The sequence below is a fragment of the Pleurodeles waltl genome, chromosome 11 (assembly GCF_031143425.1).
Source record: "Pleurodeles waltl isolate 20211129_DDA chromosome 11, aPleWal1.hap1.20221129, whole genome shotgun sequence".
Taxonomy (NCBI): domain Eukaryota; kingdom Metazoa; phylum Chordata; class Amphibia; order Caudata; family Salamandridae; genus Pleurodeles; species Pleurodeles waltl.
In genome coordinates this window covers 166350005-166375618 of record NC_090450.1, presented here as the reverse complement: position 1 = coordinate 166375618, position 25614 = coordinate 166350005, and the positions used below count along the sequence as shown (strand labels likewise).

The window sequence follows — 25614 nt, the reverse complement described above, 5'->3', positions numbered from 1 at the left end:
TCCAACTGACCATCCTTCTTAGGGATCAGGAAATATCTTGAATAACATCCCTGACCACTCTCCTGCTCTGGAACCAACTCTACTGCACCTTTTGAAAGGAGGACTAGAACCTCCTGTTCTAACAACAGGAGATCTTCTTCCGAACAGAAGAAGGACGGGGCAGGATGGGGGGTGGAAACTCCCGAAAGGGAAGGGCATAGCCTTTCCCCACAATACTGGTGACCCCAGAGTCCGATGTTATTGCCTCCCACATGTGGAGAAAGTTCATTAACCTCCCCCCTACAGGAGTAGTATGCAAGGGAATTGGTGGATGACTAAGGCTGCTTTCCCTGCTGCACCCCTCCAGAGGAAGAGGAAGAGGCAGAGTGCTGCTGGTTCGAACCCTACCCCTACCCCTATACGATCTGTAGGGGAGGGCAGTGGTGACTTGCTGTTGAAACCTGCCCCGAAAGGAGGAGCCACGACCAAACCCCCTAAACCTTCTGAATGATCGTGAAGAAACAGAAGAGGAGTCCTGCAAGCCCAAAGATTTTGCTGTGGCTCTACTTTCTTTAAATCTTTCAAGGGCAGAGTCCGCCTTTGACCCAAAAAGTTTATCCCCATCAAAGGGTAGATCAAGCAGGGCCAACTGAACATCTGGAGAGAAACCTGAAGAACAAAGCCAGGCCTGTCTTCTCGTAGCGACAGTGGTGCCCATAGCCCTGGCCACAGAATCAGTTGTGTCAAGCCCTTACTGGATTACTTGGGTCGCCGCAGCCTGAGCATCCGACAAAAGGCCCAACACCTCCTGAGGTAATCCAGAATGAGATGACTTGACCGCCTCCATAAGGGCGTAGATGTATCTGCCCAAGATACATGTGGCATTCGTGGACTTAAGGGCCATACTACAAGAAGAGAAAGTTTTTTTTGAAGACTAGTCCATCTTTTTAGAATCTCTATCCGAAGGAACACCCGGAAAGGAACCTGGAGCAGTACGTGAGGAACATGAAGCTTGCACAACCAAGCTTTCTGGAGTCGGGTGCTTTGACAAAAAGCCTGGATCCGCAGGAGCCACCCGATATCTACGCGCTACTGTCCTGTTAACAGCCGTAGATGTGACTGGCTTTTTCCAAATCTCCATAATTGGATCAAGGAGAGCCTCATTAAAAGGCAAAATAGGTTCTGCAATAGCCGAGGCCGGATGTAGCACTTCTGTCAAAATGTTGGGTTTCGCCTCAGCCACTGGGAGGGGAAGGCCTAAAAAGTCAGCTGCTTTTCTTAAAACAGAGTGGAAAGAAGCAGCCTCCTCTGTATATTCCCCAGGAGATGTTGATGTCTGGGGAAGTGTCCAAGCCACTAGCAGTGTCCAAACCATGAAGATCTGCCAGAGGCTCCTCAATCTCAAACTCCTCCAGGGCCTGCCTGTTATACTCCTGTTCCTCAAGGAGGCGAAGAACTAGCCTCCAAGAATGAAGCCTGGCCTCGATCCTTGGCGTCGACAAGGCGTCCGCCGACGTCGATGACCTCACCTGACGCCGATCCTCTGATCCATCCGATGCCGGATCCATCGGCGCTGTGGGCTTTTTCGGCGCTGACTGAGGCAGAGGACGAGATGGTGAAGAACCCTCCGGCGCTGGGACAGCAGTCCTCATCGGAGTCGCAGGTCTTGTAGGCGACGCCAAAAGAACCAGCGCCGAGCCAGCACCTCCCATTGGAAGGAAGGGCATGAAAGGTGTCGGCCGTAAAGGAGCCGGAGCACCCATATCAAAAGCCAATGGCCCGAAGGATAAACTGGACCACCACCTGGAGCCATCTTTGCAAATATGGCAAGCATCGCATTAAGAAATGCGGAACTATCAGCACCTGGCACCGGGAATGATGGATATTGCGGAGCCTGCGCCCGAGGTGATAACGGTGCCGGCCCAGGCATCTCAGATTGCGCAGGTGAAAACTCAGGATCCTGTTGAGGTACGATCTCGAAGACACACGCGGAGACTTCGGAGAAGTCGGAGAAGTGGGAGGTGTATGCGGCTGAGGAGTGATGGTGGGACTAACCTCCCATGTCTTATGGCGCCGAACCGAAGGCGACCTCGAGCGTGAACGCTCTCTACTCGAACGGCGTCAAGAATCATGAAGGTGCCGGGAGTCACGGTGACGTTGATGAGATTTTGGTGATAAAGATCTGCGCCGGTGCCGCTTTTCTTTCTTTTTGGACTTCGCCAAAAGCAGCTTAGCCTCTTGTTCCTTCAACGCTTTAGGATTCATGCGTTGACAGGATCCACATTCTTCCACTTCATGTTCGGAGCTCAGACACCACAAGCAATCCGCATGTGGGTCTGTCACCGACATCTTGCCCCTGCACTCTCTACAAGGCTTAAAGCCCGACTTTCGTTGTGACATTTCGATAGATACAGTAACTGTAACTACGCAGCAGAAACAGTTGCTCCCTCAAAGAATAACCGTCGCTTGAAGGCACGGAAAAAAGGGAACTGACATCAGCACGCCGGCGAGTTCCTCTTATTGCCTGTATGACGTCAGACGGCATAGCGTGGGAGACGGGCAATTGTGACGTCCTCGTCGACGTGCTGAAGCTAGGAGAAAATTTCCGTCGGAAGCTGGCGCATGGGGAAAATTCAATGAGTGAGGAATCCACAGGTAGTTGTATCCATCAGAAATGGATTGATATGTGAACAATGAATTTTAAAATGTGTGTAATGTGTCCCCCCCATTTAGTTGCTCTTATTCTACATGTTTTACTTAAAGTTTAATTCCCCGAGAGTTAACTGTTTCATCATGCTGTGTTTCTGAGCATTGTATTACTCTTGCATAGTGCATGCTTTGACTCGTGCCAGGTGTTTATGAGGGGCTTTGATTGCGAGTGCTGGTGCTGAGGGTGAAGGCAAAGCAAAGGGCCTGACAGCGGGTTGGTCTGTCTGCAGAGAACACAGAATAATGGTCATGTATTCTAGTTGCAATTGGAATTCAGTTTAAATGTGTGTGAAGGGGTGCATAGAGGTTAAATTATTTAGAAGGCAAAAGCAAAATGAAATAAGGTGCTTAAATGTGAATGAATGCAGTGTTTGGGGTGGTAAACTGAGGGAGATGCAAGGGAGTGCATTTATGGGGGAGGGAAAAGAGGGTGCTGAAGAGGAAGGAGAGGAGGTTGAAAATGTGCAGATGGATGAGTTGTGAAGAGAAAAAAGGCATACATAGCTTACGTAAAGCATACATAACTGAAGGCCATACTCCTTCCATGGGCCTCAATAATATTTAATTCACAGTCTCACAATTTTAGAATTTAAACATTTTCAATTTAAATTATTTATCACTACTCATTGCTGTTACTCATTTATCTTAAACAGCTGAGATCCACTGACAAAGCCAATAGTACTGACAGGTTTTAGATGTTTGTCAGTTGTTGTGATATATTTCTGGATGCAGTAACATCTCAGAGAGAAACTAAAATACAGGCTGGGTGGCACACAATGGGAATCCCATAAATTTATTTTACATGTTCCCTTCTAGAGAACCCCCACTTTCTTCATCCCACTTAAAGATCTGTCTGCACATATTTCTGTATGATTGATTACAGCAAGCAGCTGTGGGTGCTTTGTGATGCCTGGTTCAAGAATTTTCTTCCAAAGTTGATGCTGCATGCAGTGCAAGACAATGAGCAAGCACACACTTTAAAAGGCCTGAAGTTGTTGCACTGTACAATTTGCGCATTAAAGCAAGTATTGAACGTATTGTTGCATTAAGATATGGGACAGTTTTCATTGTGTTTAGTATTTCAAGACCATACGCTTCCACTGTTTTATAAACCTTGCTTTCTCACTAAATTAATTTGTTTTCAAATGCACCATTTTTTCAAATTTTTCTTGGGAGGAGAACTCACCTTGGACCCCACGTTTGTTTGTCAATTAAGCTTTTTTGCTTCACTCGCTACATGAAAGTCATACCCAACGTTTACGCCCCACCACTAACACATGTCAACAGCAGCCACTGAAATCAACTGTCCAAAATTGAAATCCACACTGTTCTCACAGCAATGTGGTGTATTTTCTCTGTATCCTGGATAAGGTGGTAGCACTGCACTCCAATTCAGTAACCAAGATCCATCATTTTTAAAGTCTTGCCTATAGACTGTCAAAGATCTCTTGTGAACAATATCAATAATTAGAGTGGTCTTTGGTTCAGCCCGTTGCTTACCACGGGATGTTTTTTTTCCAATCTCATTTGCTTGTATCTTAGTTGATTGTTTTCTTATACCTCTTTGTGTTTGTTCGTTCATTCAGCGCAGCTTCTCTACCAACCTTTTAATTGGATGGGTCACATCAATCCACTGCTCCCCTGCAGGCAACAATCTTTATCATTTGCATTTAGGGTGACCACCTAGCATGGAGGCAAGTTCTGGACAGGACTGGAACAAATTCAGGACAAAGGGTCAAACTTCAGGACAAAAATCCAGGATGAAGGGTCAAAATTCAGGACAAATATTCAAGAACAACAGTCAGTTTTACAGACACATACAAGGAGAGGCCATACACCACTACATAATAAATGCATTAATTTACTATTTTCTACATAGCACTATTTATTCACTGTGGTCTTTTTGTGATTGCCTCCTGATGTGCTACATTCAGGTGGCACATTACTGCCTTTTCAATAGTAAATTCATGCCCTTCAGCATGGGGTCAAGGCCATCATCCTTACCCAAATCTTCCCAAACTTTTTTGGAGAGAAAGCAACAGCAACATTCTGATTATGTTTTTACACATTTTAATATCCATAGCAAACAGTCTGAGAAACATTGAGGTAAGTAAACTTATGATAGTTTAAACAAGTTGAACAAAAGAAAAAAACTTCTAGCTCACCACAACCTCCAGTGGACTTTAAACCTAAAAAAATTAATGAGACAGAGCAGAAGGTGTGGGCGAAAGTCTCACACCTAATGTCAGGATGTGAGGTACCCACAACTTGTGCGTAGCCTCACAGCACTAGAGTGTACTTCCGGGACTCTACATTTATCTCAGAGCAGGGAGCCGGACTACCAATCAAAGAGAATAAAAGAGGAAGATGAAATTGAGATCAGATGGGAGATCTACTGCAACTTATTCAAAGTGCGGTTGCTAAGAAATGGATAAATAAGGGAGAGAAGAACAAGGTGGGCATTCCTAAAATCAGACAAGATGGGTCCACCAAGACTATCGCAAAGTATTGCGTACCTTAGAAGTTGTCTCAGCAAAGTGGAGAGAAAGAGAAGAAGTACTGTCAAGTGGTTGAACAAGCAGCACGCACCCACTGTGGCAAACTCTTTTGATGCAATGGGCTGCTGTTCATGCTTGTTATGAGTGAGCAGGGGCCCCAGCAAGGTTAGTTGAATTTACAATTGACTCAAGGCTAAACCAGTGACTTGATTTAACCCTAAGTGTCAACGTACATATAGAATCTTCCAAATATTTGGGATGTAAATTGCACTAACAAAATGTAAAAACATGAGAACAATTTTAAAATGTAATTAGTGTATTTTAACACATTGTAATGATTTCTCTTCATATATAATTAGACCTGAATGAACTGGGGACTAGTTACATTTCAATACCTAGGGATTAGTATCTACCATTTCCCCACTGATCTGCACAATAGAAATCTGGGCAGAGCAATACAGTCCCTTCAAGCCCAGTTTGTTTTTTGGTCTTCTCTTACACTTTCAGTAATGGGCCACGTAGAACTAGTGAGGATGGTGTGTTACCCTGATTATCATATTATTTTGCAAACCTTCCCCTGCTCATCCCTCATTCCTTCTTCAGACATGCCCCATATCTGATTTGGTTATTTGGGTGCCATTGGGTGTCTCATCATTCTAAAAATACTTGTGACTGCAGGTAGATTAGTCCTTCTGGATTAGAACACTAATATTTAGGTGCACTGCTCCAGCGGGTTGCTTGCAGACTGTCTGGCTTCCCCCTGCATGAGATGAGGTTTATCGTAAAGACTTTAAGGAGCGCTCACTGCATTATTCATTGTTTCATACTGACCATTCTATGGAACGCCATCCAGGGGTATCCTGTACAGATATCTCTTGCCTTGATAGAACCTGTAAACTCATTTATATGAAGAAAACTTATGCTCCTGCTCGACTTTTGTTAGGCCTTTCACTTGGACAGGATGGCTGTGCTTAGGGCAACTCTGTCAGTGGCATGCTGCAGGCCTATTGAAATTGGGGCATTTGTTTGTGGGCGGCAATATACTAAGGACCAGCTATCTCAATACAGTTTCCATTCGCAAACTATGCGAATCGGTAAATTTCACCATTTGTGAGTGCAAAATAGCCTTTCAAAATGTATGAAAAGCATTGCTGTCCCATTTTAAGAAATCACAATTGTTTATTTTATTACGCTTCGTTTATTATTTACTTTTGCAGTCTTGTTCTATTTAGAAAAACAAGACTTTCTTGCTCACTCTGTGCTTCTTTCAAGGACTGCAGTAAGATAGGTTGCCGGTGAACGTGGTACAAGTTTTGTCTCTGACATTCATAGAAAAACACACATCCTGTAGGGACATTTTCTCAGAACATCAGCTGTTTTATTATATAAACACTTCCCTGTCCCTTACACGTTAGAGGGAGATTCCAGCCAGAGAACAACGACTGTATGCTGATTGCTGGACCCTTCACTACAGCTGCTTATGCAGACTTTAGGCTGTTGCTCAGGTATGGGGGATGATGTCTTCCCAGGGAAATCTGAAGGGCAGAATTAGAGCTTAACATGTTGTGCTCTATTATAGCCTAGGTAGGAATTAGTCTATTGACTCTAGTGACAAAATGGTAGCGTTATTTCTATGCTTTACACTCCTCACCACAATTTTAATCTTGTCATGCTGTATCGTCCTGGTTATTGCAGCACATGCTTTGCTATCTAAGATGCAGTTGCTTCATTAAAATATTATTGAAACATATACTGCCTCTGTTTGTCATTGTGTATGTGAGACTAATGTAACTGAAAGAAACAGAGGAGACCTGAGTGACCATGGTTTCCCTGAAAAATCAATTATGTCATGCGCTCGGTTGCCCAATCATCCCCACCCTTTGGAAGAGATGAGGCACTGCTAGTTAGCCGCAGCAAAACCAGGATTGGGGTGACAGGTGTCACCTGTAGTGGGTCAGACTCAGTCTACCACATCGCCGGCGATTCTGCTGCTCAAAATTCAGTAGTCTCATTAGAATAATGAGAGACTACACAACAGTGATTCTCTAAATAGGAAATCCTATTTGCGAACCCCTATGCACCTGTAATAATCATTTTCTAAATGCGAACTGGACATTTAGGAAATGTTATTACCGTCAATTTCAAGTTGATGGTAACCATGTGCCCTTTTAAAAAATGCATTAAAATGCATTTTTTAACCCCTTCGCTGCCAGGCCTTTTCCTCCTCAGGTGCCAAGCCTTTTTTTGGGGCAGTTTGCGCTTAGGCCCTCATAACTTTTTGACCACATAAGCTATCCACGCCAAATTTGTGTCCTTTTTTTCCAACATCCTAGGGATTCTAGAGGTACCCAGACTTCGTGGGTTCTCCAGAAGGAGGCCAATAAATTAGCCAAAATACAGTGGAATTGTTTTTCTCCCAAAAAATTGGAAAAAGGGGCTGCAGAAGAAGGCTTGTGGTTTTTTTCCCTGAAAATGGCACCAACAAAGGGTTTGTGGTGCTAAAATCATCAGCTTCCCAGCTTTCAGGAACAGGCAGACTTGAATCAGAAAACCCAATTTTTCAACACAATTTTGGCATTTTACTGGGACTGCCCCATTTTTATGATTTTTGTGCTTTCAGCCTCCTTCCAGTCATTGACAAACATGGGCATGAAACCAATGCTGGATCCCAGAAACCAAAACATTTCTGAAAAGTAGACAAAATTCTGGATTCAGCAAGGGGTAATTTGTGTAGATCCTACAAGGGTTTCCTACAGAAAATAACAACTGAAAAAAAAGATATTGAAATCGAGCTGAAAAAATCTGCAATTTTTCTCTACGTTTTACTCTGTAACTTTTTCCTGCAATTTCAGATTTTTGAAAGCAATATACTGTTACGTCTGCTGTACTCTTCTGGTTGCGGGGATATATAGGGCTTGTACGTTCATCAAGAACTCTAGGTACCCAGAGCCAATAAATGAGCTGCACCCTGCAGTGGGTTTTCATTCTATACCGGGTATACAGCAATTCATTTGCTGAAATATAAAGAGTAAAAAATAGCTATCAAGAAAACCTTTGTATTTCCAAAATGGGCACAAGATAAGGTGTTGAGGAGCAGTGGTTATTTGCACATCTCTGAATTCCGGGGTGCCCATACTAGCATGTGAATTACAGGGCATTTCTCAAATAGACGTCTTTTTTACACACTCTCTTATATTTGGAAAGAAAAAATGTAGAGAAAGACAAGGGGCAATAACACTTGTTTTGCTATTCTATGTTCCCCCAAGTCTCCCGACAAAAATGATACCTCACTTGTGTGGGTAGGCCCAGCGCCCACGACAGGAAATGCCCCAAAACACAACGTGGACACATCCCATTTTTTGACAGAAAACAGAGGTGTTTTTTGCAAAGTGCCTACCTGTAAATTTTGGCCCCTAGCTCAGCCGGCACCTAGGGAAACCTACCAAACCTGTTTTTTGAAAACTAAAGACCTAGGGGAATCCAAGATGGGGTGATTTGTGGAGCTCTGACCAGGTCCTGTTACCCAGAATCCTTTGCAAACCTCAACATGTGGCTAAAAAAACACATTTTCCTCACATTTCGGTGACAGAAAGTTCTGGAATCTGAGAGGAGCCACAAATTTCCTTCCACCCAGCGTTCCCCCAAGTCTCCTGATAAAAATGCTAGCTCACTTGTGTGGGTAGGCCTAGCACCCACGAAAGGAAATGGCCCAAAACACAACGTGGACACGTCCCATTTTTTTTACAGAAAACAGAGGTGTTTTTTGCAAAGTGCCTACCTGTAGATTTTGGCCCCTAGCTCAGCCGGCACCTAGGGAAACCTACTAAACCTGTGCATTTTTGAAAACTAGAGACCTACGGGAATCCAAGATGGGGTGACTTGTGGGGCTCTGACCAGGTTCTGTTACCCAGAATCCTTTGCAAACCTCAAAATTTGGCTGAAAAAACAAATTTTCCTCACATTTCAGTGACAGAAAGTTCTGGAATCTGAGAGGACCCACAAATTTCCTTCCACCCAGCGTTCCCCCGAGTCTCCCGATAAAAATGATACCTCACTTGTGTGGGTAGGCCTAGCGCCCGCGACAGAAAATGCCCCAAAACACAACGTGGACACATCCCATTTTTTGGCAGAAAACAGAGGTGTTTTTTGCAAAGTGCCTACCTGTAGATTTTGGCCTCTAGCTCAGCCGGCACCTAGGGAAACCTACCAAACCTGTGCATTTTTTAAAATTAGAGACCTAGGGGAATCCAAGATGGGGTGACTTGTGGGGCTCTGACCAGGTTCTGTTACCCAGAATCCTTTGCAAACCTCAAAATTTGGCTAAAAAAAACACATTTTCCTCACATTTCGGTGACAGAAAGTTCTGGAATCTGAGAGGAGCCACAAATTTCCTTCCACCCAGAGTTCCTCCGAGTCTTCCAATAAAAATGGTACCTCACTTGTGTGGGTGGGCCTAGCGCCCACAAAAGGAAATGGCCCAAAACACAACGTGGACACATCACATTTTTTCACAGAAAACAGAGGTGTCTACCTGTGGATTTTGGCCTCTAGCTCAGCCGGCCCCAGGGGGGGCAGATATGGCCTAAAATAAATTCCCCCTCCCCCCGGGAAGCGACCCTTGCCTACAAGGTCGCTCCCTTTGCATGACAGCGCAAAAAAGAAGATCCCCGGTGCCTAGTGGTTTCTGCTCCCCTTGGGGGCAGATTCACCTAAAATCAGTCGATTTGCCCCCAAGGGGGGCAGAATTGGTCTAAATACAATTTGCCCCTCCAGGGGAGCGACTCTTGCCTAAGGGATCGCTCCCCATCTCAAAAAAAAAAAAAAGAAAAAAACATTGCCCTGGCACCTAGAGGTTTCTGCCCCCCGTGGGCAGATCGGCCTAATAACAATAGGCCGATCTGCCCCCGGGGGGGCAGAAATGGCCTAAAATAAATTTGCCAAATTTAAAATATATTATGCCCCCCCCTGGGAGCGACCCTTGCCCAAGGGGTCGCTCCCCACCTCTAAAACAAAAAATTAAACAAAAACAAAACAAAAAAAATAAAAATATCCCTGGTGCCTAGAGGTTTCTGCCCCGCTGGGGGGGGCAGAAAAGCCCTTAAAAGAAAATTCCCCCCCTGGGAGCGACCCTTGCCCAAGGGGTCACTCCCTTATGTCAGTTTCGGCTGCCAAAACGCAGAGAGAGACTTCAAAGGAAAGGAAATAACTTTCCTTCCCTTTGAATCCTCTCTTGGCCTCCCCAACGTGATCGGAAGAGAAATGCAAAGCATTTCTCTTCCGATCGCGCTGGAAGCTGAGCTTCCAGCGCAATGGGAGGAGGCCCTGTGACAAACAGCGCGCAATTGCGCGCTGACGTCACGGGGTGGGAGGGGGGTCGGGTGGAAGGGGAAGGGATTCCCCTTTCATCCCTGGCCTTCCGCCCTCGGGGGGAGCGCTGGTCCCAGGGCGTAATGGTTACGTCCATTGCGCCACACGGGCGCAGACATGGATGTAACCATTACGTCCGTGGCGACGAAGGGGTTAAAGTGGCAGTTAGTGCACACATGCCCCTAGGGCATATGTGTGCTTTAAATGTGCACAATTGTTTTTGGGGTGCATCAAAGGCCTAGGCCCTCAGCACCTTTGGTTTTGCGTTTCATAATTTGCAAATTCCTAATAGGAAATCACAGATTAGGAAATCCAAAACCATTCAGGCCCATAGGAATGAATGGAGTCTCAATTCCGAATAGCGATTGCGATTCTGTAGGAATCGCTATTAGGTTATTGCTATTTTGTTACATAGCATTTTGCATTCCCTAAATATCAATTTCTTAAAATTCACTAGTTAAGGAATGAAAAATGTGATTTTGATACAGCTGGCTGTAGATTTATAAACTCTTGTGGCAGACAGCAATCTTCTCCTAGGTCAACTCCTTACTTACAAACATCTTAAACAATCATTAAATGCCATATTTCATGTCCGCCACCTAGCACTAACCCCATGAGATGTGTGACAGAACCTTTGCACTATAAGGACTTGTGGTAAACTAATAAGATGGGTGTACAGACCTTTCCTGCAACATGAAAACAACACAAGGGTTTCTCTCCATACTACCTGGACGTGGAAAAACCTCTGCAAGATATGAACTGGGCTAAAATACTGGAATATTCCCACAAAGCATCCCAGAGCTGCCACTTTAAGTACATTCAGAGAGCTTTCCTGGGAATGCATTTTGCCTGTTGATTGCTATTGGGTTTGTGGTTTGTAACTCACATTTCCTTGCTTTTAATTTGCTGGCTACATTTGTTTTAGGCTGTCCAGCTTGAGTTTATTTAAAGTATCCTTCTGAGTGCCTGTAAATCTTGTTCTTATATCGTTACATTTGCTGTGCATTCAAAGAACAAGGTCAAATGTCGGGCTCTTTCTTCGGCGAGTGCTTGGTGTTTACTTTTTTTTCTCTGAGTTCAAAGTGAGAGGATTTGGGTGACAATCTTGCTGGAAAGAGTTTTTGTCTATCACATGACAACATTTAATTGTACTGTGCAAGTATTTCAGAATGTATCAGAATTAGGAGCACAAATGAAGCACATTTTTGTTAATTCTGAACTGTGTATGAAACAAATACTTTAATATGATCACAACAAATCATTATACTAGGTGATACAATTTCCACACATCATCGTCTGTTCATTATAAAAAATGTATTATTAAAACTATGTTTGTGGCAGTGTAAGGGACAATTCAATCAAAAACTTGTTGTCTGTGATGACAGTGTGCTACCACACCAGGCATACTCCACTCTGCGCCACTCCACTCTACTATGCACCACTCCACACCACTGCACTCCACTTTTCACCACTCCACTTTACAACACTCAATGCCACTGCACTCTGTACCACTGCACGCTACTCCACTCTGAACCACTCCACTCCATGCCCCTTCACGTTACGCTTCTGTACTTTACTCTGTACCACTCTAATCTATGCCTATGCACTCTACGCAACTCTATACCACTGTGCTCTCTGCCTCTGCATGTTACACCCTTTCATTCTAGGCCACACTAATCTACTCTGCACAACTCTACTCTACGCCACTCTATGGCACTGCACTCCATGCCAATACACTCTACGACAAATGCACTTTACTCTGTAACACTCAACTCTGTGCCCCTGCACTCTATGACAATCCACTGTACATCACTCTAATCCATTCTGCACCACTTCACCCTATGCCACTGCACCCTACACCACCTTACTCTATGCCATTACACTTTATGCCACTCTATGCATCTGCACTCTACCCTTCACCACCCCACTCTATGCCACTTCACTCGTCTCTGAAACAGTGTACTCTACATCACTGCACTCTATACTACTGCACTCTACTCCATTCTGCCCCACACCACTCTATGCCACTGCACTCTAAAACCACCAAACTCTACACCAATGCACTCCATGCCATTCTACCCCACTCTACACAATTGCACTATAAGACATTCTACTCAGCAACACTGCACTCTCTACCACTGAACTCTATTGTGCTCTATCTGTACTACCGCATTCTATGCTAATACGCTCTATGGCACTGTACTCTATATCACTTTACTCTGTAATACTCTATTCTACACCACTGCACTCTACAGCACTTCACCACTCTAGGCTGCTGTACTCTGCACCATTCTACATCATTGCACTCTATACCACTCGATTCTACACTGTGCTCTACACCACTGCACTCTACATCACTCTACCCCAATGCACTCTCTACCACTCTACTCTGGACCACTGTACTCTAACATACACCACTCTAATCTATGCCTCTGCATTCTTCTACACTGCAATGTATGCCACTGAATTCTATGCTGCTGTACTCAATGCCACTGCAGTTTACACCACTATATTTGCAACACTCTACACCAACGCTCTATACTACAGTACACTCTACTATATGCCACTCCATTGTATGCCACTTTAGGCAACTTCACACAATGCCACTTCTAAGCATGACACTCTCATTTCTTCGCCATTGCACTCTACAATACTTCACGCCACTCTCCTCTACACCACTAACGTTTAGCCATGCTAAACAGCAGCCACTTTGGTGTACAACATGGCTAAAACACATTGGCAAAGTCAATAGCTCTCGCATAGATGAGACCTTTTGGCTTTGCCAATGCTTACTAGTACTATGAGGTCCTGGAGTCTCTTAAAGCACTGTGAATGTGAAAGTCGTTTTTTAAACATGCTTTACACACAACATAATATAGTTTGCCACAAAATGTGCATATACATTTAAATTAAAAATAAAAAGTGCCTCCAAAATATAGATATGAATAATATTCAGATTATACTTTGCGCAAACATTTTTATGAATGTCTATTAAAAGCACACACTCCACAGCTCAGCTTGGAACACACTTATAGTACGTCTCAAAAACAATATATCGTTGTCATTAGAAAGCTGCAAATGACTCAATTTCAGCCATTTCCTGCACCAGGCAGCCATTTCCTGCACCAGCTGCCCCTACTCACTTCGCTAGCAAGCGATATAAAGCACCAGGGGGACACCGCAGCGCAGGACACGCTTGATTCAACAGGGGGGACTACGAGTCCCAGACTGCTTTCAGCCCCAGGAGATGGCATTTCCCTCACCAGCTGCCCCTACTCACCTCGCTAGCAAGCGTTATAAAGCGCCAGGGGGACACCGCACAGTGGGACGCACGTGGGCCACACCCGGGCTAAGGGCGGGCCCATCCATGCCCGTTGGAGCCAGAAGGAGGCTGGGCTGGGCCACCCCCCCTAACTCTTATCACCAAGTAGGCTTTGCTGGTGTTTTATCTTTTACTTCTGTGTTACAGGGTGTTTGTAACTTAGTCTGTGCCCCTGTTCCCACCAAACCTAATTTGGTTTGGCAACCAATGAGGATCCTAGGACTAATCGAGGGCTGACATCATGGTGAAACAGAAGGGAAATGATGGCCATCAGGTCACAGGGGATGCCAAAAAGATGATTTTGAGACATTCAGCAGAAATTACTGAACTAATTGAGGAAATCAAAGGATTGCTTGTACATACTGATAAACACCCAGATAAGGTGACCAAAGGGCCGGGTCAGAAAATGTTGGTAAAAGAACACTGCTATAAGGGCATAAGACCGTTCCTCAAGCAAATTAACAATGAAAGTGCTATACTCCCTAAGACCAATTGTACTGAAACTACCACTCAGCTCCCCCCTGCACCCTAAATAACACCTATTGAACAACCTGATTTAGCCCAAAATATTTCCACCGAGGTTAAAGAAATAGTACTAACTCCGTCAATACCAAGCATAGATTGTTCAAATAGATACAAGATACTGGGCACCCTGGCAATAGAACCCACTGGCTCAGGGACCCCAGTCACATCCAATACTTCACCTACCCTAGGCATTAACACCATAGGCGAACAACTACATTCACTTAAGGGTAAAATAGTAAGCCTCCAAGAGTGTATGGGGCGACTAGCAAAAGACTTACACACTAAATTGGATAAGCTTAATGTACTGACAGTGGTAATAAATAAAACACTAGAAGAGCTATATAAAAGATCAGACCCAGGCAGGGTTCAATACCATATTGCCCCAAGACCACCCTCTCAAGCGACAGCAATTACTAGTACTAATGAACCTAGCCAGAAAATAGCAGGAACGTTTCTCCCTAGCTCTCCGACTTATAAGGACAGCCAACATCAAAATCATTGTGTAAATTTAGTGCCTGACACACACTCAAATACCTTGAAGCGCTATAGAGCAGGATTTCCAATTAGACAGGCTGCCACAAAATGAGGAAGAGCTCCAAATGCTATGCATGGGAAGATACATAAAATCTTTATGATCAATGTCTGCAAGCGAACAACTGATAAAATGGAAATGCAAGAAATGCTTATTAACAAAGCAATACATTGGATAAGGCACACAAAAGGCTGTAGGTCTGTTATTAGAGAAGACATTGTTTCTGCCAATCGCCTAAATGACAACTGCATTTGTGACACCATTAGACTGGGGCTAAGGTCAAAACATCTAGTGGGGGGCCTAATAGACCTTGACCAAAGATTCCGATCCACCACACCCTCCCAAATAACCCTCAAATTACACAACCCAAATGGGTACGGGCCATCGTCAAACGTCTCAAACTGTGCGTTCACATCTTCCCACCGGATAAGTCCACCTTGGTCGGGCCAGGAAGCTGACCTGAACGAGATTGACTGACTAAAAGGAAATAGAAGGAAGTTAGTGCCCCTCATTAGGAGTACAGACGAGGAACTGGACTGCATAGAAGAAACAACCCTGATAGGATCAACTGACACTCCTAAGAATACCAAGTGGGAACCCCTACTATGTGGAGGGGCATAACTGGGGAAGAACAGGCCACTGAGGATCTAGTGCAAAGACCCGAGAAAGACTTGCCTTGGGGGAATCAAATAAAACTACTGTCCTGGAACATAGCTGGACTAAAAGCTAAACACTCAGACCCAGAATGGGGATCCTTTATAGACCAGCAACACATAATACCATTGCAGGAGACCTGGGCAACTGAACCAGTATACAGATCTGGGTTCATAACATATAGTTTAGAAGCCACTCCCTCGTCATCAGGAAGGGCCTCAGAAGGCTTACTGGCCTGGCTCTGCTTGGACCTGTTCCCTGCCATTAAAGTAATTCCATCTGAGAGCAGGGATCTATTAGGCCTTGTAATCAGAAATTCCATCTACTGTGAAACCAAAACTATAGCTACTGTAAATATTTACCTAGGATCCATACCGGCCACCAACTTCTCCCCTGTGGTGGATCAACTATCGAATTTGTTAGATAAATTCCAGGGGAATTCACTGAAAATAATAGCAGGGTACTGCAATACCATAATAACAAAAGAGATGGAAATGGAAAGAAGGGAGATATACCCACCATATATATCGGCAAGACCTTGCCCTCTCAAGGTTAGAGGGATAAAGCCATCATATGTCGCCCTACAAATGGCTGATCTGATTTTTACTCATGACTTGAGCATAGTAAACGCAACACCAAAACGGATTTCCCCCAACTTCCAACCTTTCAAAGGGGTCTAACAACAGCAATATAGATTACTTCTTTTGGGACCAGCTCCTTTGGCCCTTCCTAATATATATGGAAATTGTGTTAAGAATGAACAGTGACCACCACGCTGTAAGTCTCAGGATGAGCCTGACACCCTTTGAGAACCCAGACCTGAACTCGGTACCAAAAGTCAATATGCTTCAGACCTTCAACAACCTGAGGAATATAAAATGGCCTGCGATAATGAAGAACAAAATGGCTTTAACATGTATTTATAACATCTTTGAGAATATATTAACCAAGGCAATCACTGAGGGAGCAAGTGCGGGAACTTTCCCCAATCTCCATACACATTTGATGGACCAACTGAGCAGATTCTTTGTAAAGTAAGTTAAAAGAGCTGATAGCAAAGAAAAACAACTCCCTGCTTGGTACACTAAAGAATGCAGACCTGCCAAAGGCAGCTTACTGAGTACTCTTTTAGGAGGGAGGACAGGAGCATATAAGAAACGCTAGAAAAAACTACAAATCTGTTCTACTAAAAGCTAGGAAAGCTTGGGCAACTGAGAAATGGGCAGAAATAGTAGACGGTCAACAGCGAGGGGATGAGAAAGCCTTCTGGAAGTTAGTTAAACAGGGAACCCTCTCTATTGACAACCATATGGAATTGGCTGTCCCACCTTCGAAATGGGTTGCCCACTTTTAGAGTCTATATGCAGTCAAGGAGAAGAGAGTAATGTAAACTGCTATGACATATGGTAAAAGCTTGGTTACCAACAGTAAGGACTTAGCCCTAGGGGATAGTTCATTGGAGGGTATATGAAGAGAGGTAGAGAGCTTTACTGTAGCTAAAACACATAATGCTATGAGTCAGGTCAAAAGGGAAAATGCTCCTGGGCTAGATGGTATTCCAGGTGACCTCTATATTTCCCAGCCTGAAGTCTGGGCTCCGTACCTCAAGGCAATGAGCAATGCTATATTGGGGGATGAGAAGATTCCACCATCTTGGCAAGGAGCAGTCATAATCCTAATATATTGAAAGGGTAATAAAGACAAACCATCTAACTACAGACCCATAAGCCTCATAGACACAAGCCAGAAAATATTCTGTAGGCAGGTGTTGATGAGGCTCCAGTCCTGGCTCAATGATAATGCAATCCTTGAAGGTGCTCAGATGGGCTTCAGGATAGGTATCAGTACAGTGGTCCAGATCTTCCGCTTTATGACATTATGTTGGAAATATATCACATTGAAGCCTGATTTTTAGACTTTTCATCCTTGGCGTGGTCTCCATTAGCTTTTTGCCTCTGTTCCACAGGTTGTTGATGTGTGCTGGACTCTGATATTGCTGTTTTTGTTACTCTGGGCACTTTACCACTGCTATCCAGTGCTAAAGTGTAAGTGCTCCTTTAAAAATGTGTATGTAATTGGCTTATCCATGATTGGCATATTTGATTTATTAGTAAGTCCCTAGTACAGTGCACTAGAGGTGCCCAGGGCCTGTAAATCAAAGGCTACTAGTGGGCCTGCAGCACTGGTTGTGTCACCCACATAAGTAGCTCTGTAATCATGTCTCAGACCTGCCATTGCAGTGTCTATGTGTGCAGTTGTAACTGTAAATTCGACTTGGCAAGTGTACCCACTTGTCAGGCCTAAACCTTCCCTTTTCTTTCATTATCAGACACACTTAAGGTAGGCCCTAGGTAGCCCCAAGGGCAGGGTGCAGTGTATGGTTAAGGTAGGACATATAGTTATAATAAATATGGCTAAATTCATTTTTCACTGTTGCAAGGCCTGTCCCTCTCATAGGTTAACATGGGGGCTACCTTTAAATCTGATTAGAGTGTAGATTCCCTTTGGGAGCGGATTGACATGTGGAGTTTGGGGTCTCTGAGCTCACAATTTAAAAATACATCTTTTAGTAAAGTTGATTTTAAGAATGTGTGTTTGAAAATGCCACTTTTAGAAAGTGAGCATTTTCTTGCTTATACCATTTCTGTGACTCTGCCTCTTTGTGGATACCCTGTCTGGGTCAGTTTGACAGTTGGGCTGGTTGCACCTCACACTAGACAGTGACACAAAGGGAGCTGGGGTGTAGCCTGCATCTCCTGATGAGCCATCTGCGCTAGGAGGGAGGGGAGGAGTGGTCTCTCACACCTGAAAGGGCTATGCAGGCCCTCACACAATGCAGTCTCCAACCCTCTGGTGAGTGTCTGGGGCCTGGCCTGGGCAAGGCAGGATTTCACATTCAAGAGAAACTTTGCCTACTTCAGAGGAGAAATTGTGTATAAGAAGGGCACCCAAAACCACAGACTTTAGAAACACTTCTGGAAACAAGAGTAACCTCTGCCTGGAGAAGAGCTGAAGAGCTGAGGAGGAAGAGCTGTCCTGTCTGTGACTGTGCTTTGTGGAGCTATCCTGCAGTTGCTGCTTCTGCCAGAGTAAGAGGGCAAAGACTGGACTTTGTGTGCCTTCCATCTTGAGAAGAACTCTCCAAGGGCTTGATTTAGGGCTTGCCTCCTGTTATTTGAAGTCTCAGGGACAGCAAAGACTTCTCTCTGCCACCACCTGGAGTCTCTGGAGAGACTCCTACTCTACCCTGTGGTGCCGATCCAGTTCCTGGGACCCTGAAAGGAGAAGCTGGCAGCCTAAGAGGAGGAAATCTACGCACAGAGCGCTGTGCGGGGAAAAGATCGACGCAACTCCGATCTGTGGCTGAAGAAACTATGCGTTGCCAGCTCTGCAGCTGAAAATCGGCGCTCGCCGGAAACACGACCTAAGAACCGACACACGGAGCAGGAGAAATGACGCACAGCATTGCTGACAGAGGCTGGGAGATCGCAACCCGTGCTGCGTGGTTTTCAGATCATCGTGCGGCTGGATTTCCGACACAAGTACCGCTGGGCATGTAAAAACAACACAAGGCCTGCACAGACCTGAGAGTGCTGACCGGATCCGCACATCGCTCTCCTGCAGAGAGAAGGAATGACGTGCCCAGACCCGATTAAAGGAGAAACGACGCAAGGTCCAGCTCGTGAGTGGAATCAACACACCGCCAGCCCTTTTTGATGCACACTCGACCGTGAGGGGTTGTTTTTGACGCACCCAAGGTACATTTTCAGCCTAACAGTGTTAGTGTGTGTTTAAAACTACTTAAAGACTCTTTTTGATTTTCAATAACTTGACTTGTGTATTGTGGATTTTGGTCGTTTTGGTCTTGTTTTGTTTAGATAAATATTTCCTATTTTCTAAACCTATGTTGTGTCATTTTGTAGTGTTTTCATTAAGTTACTGTGTGTGTTGGTACAAATACTTTACACCTAGCACTCTGAAGTTAAGCCTACTGCTCTGCCAAGCTACCAATTGGGTAAGCAGGGGTTAGCTGAGAGTGATTCTATTTTACCCTGACTAGAGTGAGGGTCCTTGCTTGAACAGGTAGTAACCTGACTGTCAACCAAAGACCCCATTTCTAAGACTGATCATCTATATATAGCCTTTTTAGATCTCCGAGAGGCTTTTGACCTGATTCCAAGGGACAAACTCTGGGAGGTACTAGAATCATATGGGACACCAAAGGACCTTGTATGGTTACTGAGAACATTACACAACGATACGTATGCCAGGGTTAGGTGGAACAGGGGGTGACCCTACGCCTAAAATCCTGTCCTTGCCACATCCTTGTTTAGTCTCTATATAAAAGGAGCAGTGAAGTGGTTATCAAAATGTTGATATGATGCACCTAGACTTGCAGGAGTACCCATCCCAATTCTAATGTTTGCAGATGATACCCTCCTAATATCAAGAACACCAATGGGCCTCCAGCAAGAGCTGGACTCCTTCACTGATTTCTGCATAGAAAGAGGCCTAGGCTCAATCTGTCAAGGTCAAAGTTCATGGCTATAAACCCACACCGATCTTTTAAAGCCAATATGAAATTAGGCAGGGAAAGGCTGGAACAAGTTGAAAACGTTGGCTACCTAGGACTAAGGCTTTCCAAAAAATGGGATGGAACCCCCAACTGGAGAAATGTAAGACAACACTCTATTGCAGATCAATGGCCACAGCTAGAAAAAATACGGTATTAGATGGGGGTCTGGAATTGCTGGCATTAAAAGTATATAAGGCCGTAGTTGTCACCTCCTCTATTTATTGGGCAGAAATATAGAGATATTCGAATACCAACGCATTACAGCAAATGGAAAACAAGATTTCAGGGCCCTCTTTAATCTCCCACAAAGTATACCACTTCTCCCCTTGAGGTATGATCTAGCCATCCTTAACATTCAACAAATAATCTAATTGAAACACCTTCTATTCTGGATTAGGGTCTGAACATCAGGGATCTTTTCCCCATATAGGGCTTCCCGTGCAGAACGAGTAGCTCTTGTTCCAAAAACACGAACACCTTGGTTAAAACATGTTAGACACTTCAGTGAACTACTTAATATGGGCGAATTGTGGGAAGACCCCGGCTGAATCTGAAAAAGTGTTAGCCAGAAACTGAAAGAAGAATACTGGCAGTACATAACTACAAGAACCTGGAATAATCAAAAGGAAGGGAGTACATCTGCTCTTTTCTTATTGCACAAATGCTTACCACATTTTGAACCTTACCTGGAAAGAATATTTCCTGCCCAGGTGAAGCCACTCTATGTTCCATTCAGATTTGGGGTGCTGCCATTGAGATCCTGTACTGTAAAGTGGGAGAAGGCCTCAAGAATGTCTTCCCAGTGCTCCTATTGTTCTTACAAAAGTGAGACTGAACCTCACTTTTTCTTTTTTTGTTCACAGTATGAGTGACCCCGGAAAACATGGTTACTGCCTTTATGTAGAGCTATGGGTGCAACATATTATTGGGAGATTAGGAGGCTCACGAAAACTGAAACCCGAGAAGTAATTACATTTGCTGTTTCCAGGTTCATGGACTGGGCGTGGAAACTTAGATTAAAAATGGATAGTTCATCCTGCTCCCTGCAAAAGTGAATCCTGCAATGTCTAATGGCTCAGTTATTTAAATTATTGTACACACTTTGTAATCTATTGATATGTTTTAAAATATATTGGCTCAAGTGAACCTTATTATATCTTAGCACTTTAAGATCTAAAAAGCTTGAGGCTAGCTGTATAGAGAAGTGTGATCTCATATACCTACAAGGTATAGAGGGCTGTGGAACTGGAAGGTTTTATGAGAATGTTTCCCTTTTAGATCATAGTGGTTTAGACCAATCTTTGTTAAATTGATACTTATTGATGGGTTTTAAAAATGCAAGGGATTATATACTGGATTATAATATGTCCCTTGTCCCTTGAGCCTAGGAGACTAGCAGAGAGTAAACACATATGCTTGCAAACAGAGGGCTGGGAATTAGAAGGCCTCAAGGGAATGCTTTAAAAGCATTACCATTAGGCCCATTGTCCATCTATGAAAACTATGATTATCTAATCTGTGAAATCCATTCATGTATTTAAACAAATGACTATTTAGCATACAGCACTTTCAAGATCTATTGTCACTCGAGCCTATGAGTATAGTAGAGAGAGAGATTACACATAACCATAATATAAATGGCCACATAAGTAGAAGGCTTTGAGAGAAAGATCTAAGACTATAGCTATCAAGACTATTACACAAATTGTGGAAAATACTGCTGTGCTCCAAAGTGTGTGGGAACATATGAATTGGAAGGTTCTATGTGCTATGAACTATACAGTTCACTGTTTTAAATTGTTAAAATATTAATGTTTTATGATCTATTGCTTTAATGGCCTACGGACGAAATAAAGTATTTATTGCTTGATTGACTCCATCAATTAAAGCCAATGCAAGTTTCCAAGCCACTTTACAATTGCAGAATTGTCAATTGCACACATTTGCATTTCTTTTGCAAAGCAGGCACACCTGGCAAGAAAGCCTGTTTCTTATCTGTCTGGCCCTCCCTTTGGGTCAGAGCACAGGAGACTCACTACCTTCCACTCCAGCTGGGGAATCTGAATTGGCCTACATAACTTTTGTCCTTTATCTGAAAAGCTAAAATGACAGACAAATGCACTCCGTTAACCCGTGCGGATGACAGGGCTAAATTACGGACTGTCCGTGAAAATTACGGATGGTTGGACGCCCTATTTGCATTTAGCATTACTTGGGAGTACGTGTGTTCTTATTTTCTTTCCTGTGTCCTGCTTTGTCCCTCACATCCTCATCCTAGCATGCTATTGACGATGCAGTCCCTGCCCTTTAGCTTCTCTTTTGCTTCCCTCTCCTTACCCACTTAGCCTTTTTGTCATATTTATAATTTGTCTTTATGATACATATTTTTGGTGAAAATTATGGATTTATTTTATCTATTGATTTGCAGTTTCTATATAGTGCAAAGAAAACACATATGTGCATCTGAGCGCTTTGCATAATAACAGTTACACTACTGCATGCAAACAGTTTTCAAAAGATTTGTAAACAGCTTTTGACGCTTGACAAGAGTTTATGTGGTTAAAAAGGTGCTGTTGCATAACCTGTTTATTTGTTTTATTATTTTAAACAGACATTACACAACACGTTTCTACAGGTTGTTATATTCTTTACTATGATGAACTGTGAAGATTATAAAACAAAATTTAAGAAAAAGATGGTTGGATGGCCATGTATTCTACAAACATAGCTGCCATATTCAATCCAAGCTGCAGTGGGGACGGTTGTAGAGGGCCATTTGTCCACTTATTGCCAGGTGAGTCAGGTGGTAGTGTGAGCACCTTTCTTTATGCAAATCTGAGAACCAAAAAGTGAATCTCTGCATGGATTGGGGGCGGTGTGAATCCCCTTAGGATTTAGGCGCTCCACATCTAAACCTTGTCAAACAAATCAATACATTCAATATTATATGGAGCACATTAGGCTTCTACAAACAGTTCTCAACAGAAGACTGTCCAAAAAGGTAAAACTGCAGATATACAATTACATACTTCATAGGTTCTAAAGGTTTCTCACCATACAGGTTTCTCTCTGTAACCTTCAAATTTAAACTACTTGTAACAAGATAAGATACATGGACTAGTCTGCACTCTGCAGGTGTCTCTTGAAGATGCTATTCATTAAAACAACAATCTACGATATATATAAAAGAAGAAAAACATTTGTTCACATGGGAATACAGGAAAGTAACATCATTGTCAGCAGTGTTTGTACTTCAAACTGAATAGAAATAACATGCCGATGTCACAGAACAAATATGGCAACCAGTGTTTACTCATTTTAAAATTCAGGCCTACATCAGCTAAAATAAAACAAAACTTCAATAAACATAACTTGCAGAGCCTCATCAATCTCTCCAGGAAGTTGTGTTAAGTGTGAGAATGGTGGGGCAGGCACTGCAGGGCATAGGATGGCATTTAGGTTCATGAGCTCTGACCTGTGTAGGGGCCGCCACCTGTTGCTGTCATCTGGATACATATTGCATGAATTATGCTTGTACGGTTATCTGTGTGAATAATGTATCAAGTTACGCCTTTCAGTACATAAGCCTTTCTGTACAAAAGCCATGCAAGAAGCCTTGCCAAATACAGTTCTGTGAGACATTTTCTGCTCAAACTACTCCGTTGCAGGCAGAAATTATGCAAAGTCATAAGCAACAAAACAATAATAATGCAAAAAATGCAAAACAATAATTGGGGTTTACGTGAGATTAAGGTTGCACAAAAAAGATTCAACCAGATCTCCTGACTGGACAACCGTGTTGGTCCACCATTTGAAAGAATAATGCATGTGACCTTCAGAGGACCAAGTTAAACAGTTTATAACTTGAAATGCTTGTTTCAAACATTGATTGATAGGCTGTGAAAGGTTGGCTTACAATCTACTTGTTGGTAGGTGTTAGACCTGAGATCCTTGGAATGGTTTTCCCCAAAAATTTTGCTTTCCTTTCCCCGGTTTTGCTGAATTGTTTTTTGTTTAAATTAAGACTTTGAGCACTTCATTACCGCTAAACAGTTGTAACGTTCCTTCCTTTAAACATGGTAACATTGGTTTACACCCAATTGGCATGCATAATTTACTTATATGTCCCCATTAAAGTGGTACCACATGTGCCCAGGACATGTTAACTAAACACTACTAGTAGGCCTGTAGCAAGTATTGTGAGACCCACCTAAGTTGCCTTTTAAAACATGTTTCAGGCCTGACATTGCAGCCTGTGTGCCTTTTGACACTGCCATTTTGACCTGCCAAAATAAACCTTTTATTAGGACTAAAACGTCCTTTTTAATATTGCAAACCCTCCTTATCTCGTGCTGAGATCAGATTGGCTGTCAGCACTTCAACAATGAAGTGTTGGCAGCCATGTTGGGACTCGGCTTCAGCCGGCTCCAAATAAAAAGTGTAAAGAAAACAAAAGGGGCCAGGATAGAGTCACCCTGACCCCTTAGCTCTGTTGCTGGGGTCCCAGAGGGACCCCCAAGAGCAAAAAAGCATTTTTGCCGAATTTTCACCACAATTCGTGGTGGATCCATGGATCTGATAAAACATTTTTTTATATAAACAAGCATGCGTTCCCGTGCTTGCTAATTCTGAAGCCTCTGGGTGGGCAAAGCCCCGGGGGCATTTCCATTTTAATGCATGGAGGTGGGGGGCTGCCAGCCCCCTGCTGCCCCAGGGATAGCCTCCTCTTTTGGGGCAAAATAAATTATGTATTTTGGGGGCCACCTGGTCCCCTGTAGCTCTGGAGCTTTATAGTAATTTGATGTGGATGGGGGCACGCGGTCCTCCACTGCCCCCGGGACCACCACCTCCCCAGGGCTTTAAACCAAAATGACGTAGGGAGCTACCCCCTCTGCAGCCCCAGGGACCAGCACTGCCCTGGAACTTAAATCTAAATTAATACGGGGGCATGTTGTTCCCCTGCAGCACCTGGGACTGCCAGCTCCCTATGGCTATTATTATCTAGTTACATGCAGGGGGGCACGTGGTCACCACTGCCCCAGGGACCACCATCCACAGGGCAACTATAAAAAAGTGAAGGGGGTCCATTTTGGACCACAAACCATTGAGGCTCACCACTTCCGTGGGGCAAAGGTCACTTGATGTGACCCCGTCAAGGAGCCACAGATGGCCTTGGGACCACCACCCACCAGGTCTTGCTCCTGCTATGTCCTGCGGTGCCCACCCCTGGGACATAGCTATTTGCTTTTGCTTAGTGGGAGCTGACAGCTCCCACCAAGCAAAAGCAACTACAGCCTGCTTTCTGCCAGCGAGAGCTGTCAAACAGCTGCCCCTTGCAGAAAAATGGGGTTTCCATCTGTCTTCCCTGCATGCAAATATGCGTGTGGGGAAGACAGATGAAATCATTGCTCACACAAGCAGGGAGCTGCTATAAAAAGCTGGCTCTCACAGG

The 25614-nt window shown here is 43.9% G+C and overlaps 1 protein-coding gene across 2 annotated transcripts in view; it reads left to right on the top strand.

The window, feature by feature from the left end:
* LOC138265535 (arylacetamide deacetylase-like) overlaps positions 1-25614 on the top strand; it is a 219544-nt gene that overhangs the window by 24460 nt on the left and 169470 nt on the right. Inside the window, exon 1 of one of the 2 annotated variants that reach the window (XM_069213340.1) lies at positions 22819-22956. The exons of the other annotated variant lie outside the window; for it this stretch is intronic. The gene's annotated coding sequence lies outside the window, so the exon portion shown is untranslated. Of the gene's footprint in view, positions 1-22818; positions 22957-25614 lie in introns of those variants that run through there. 2 annotated transcript variants of the gene reach the window in all.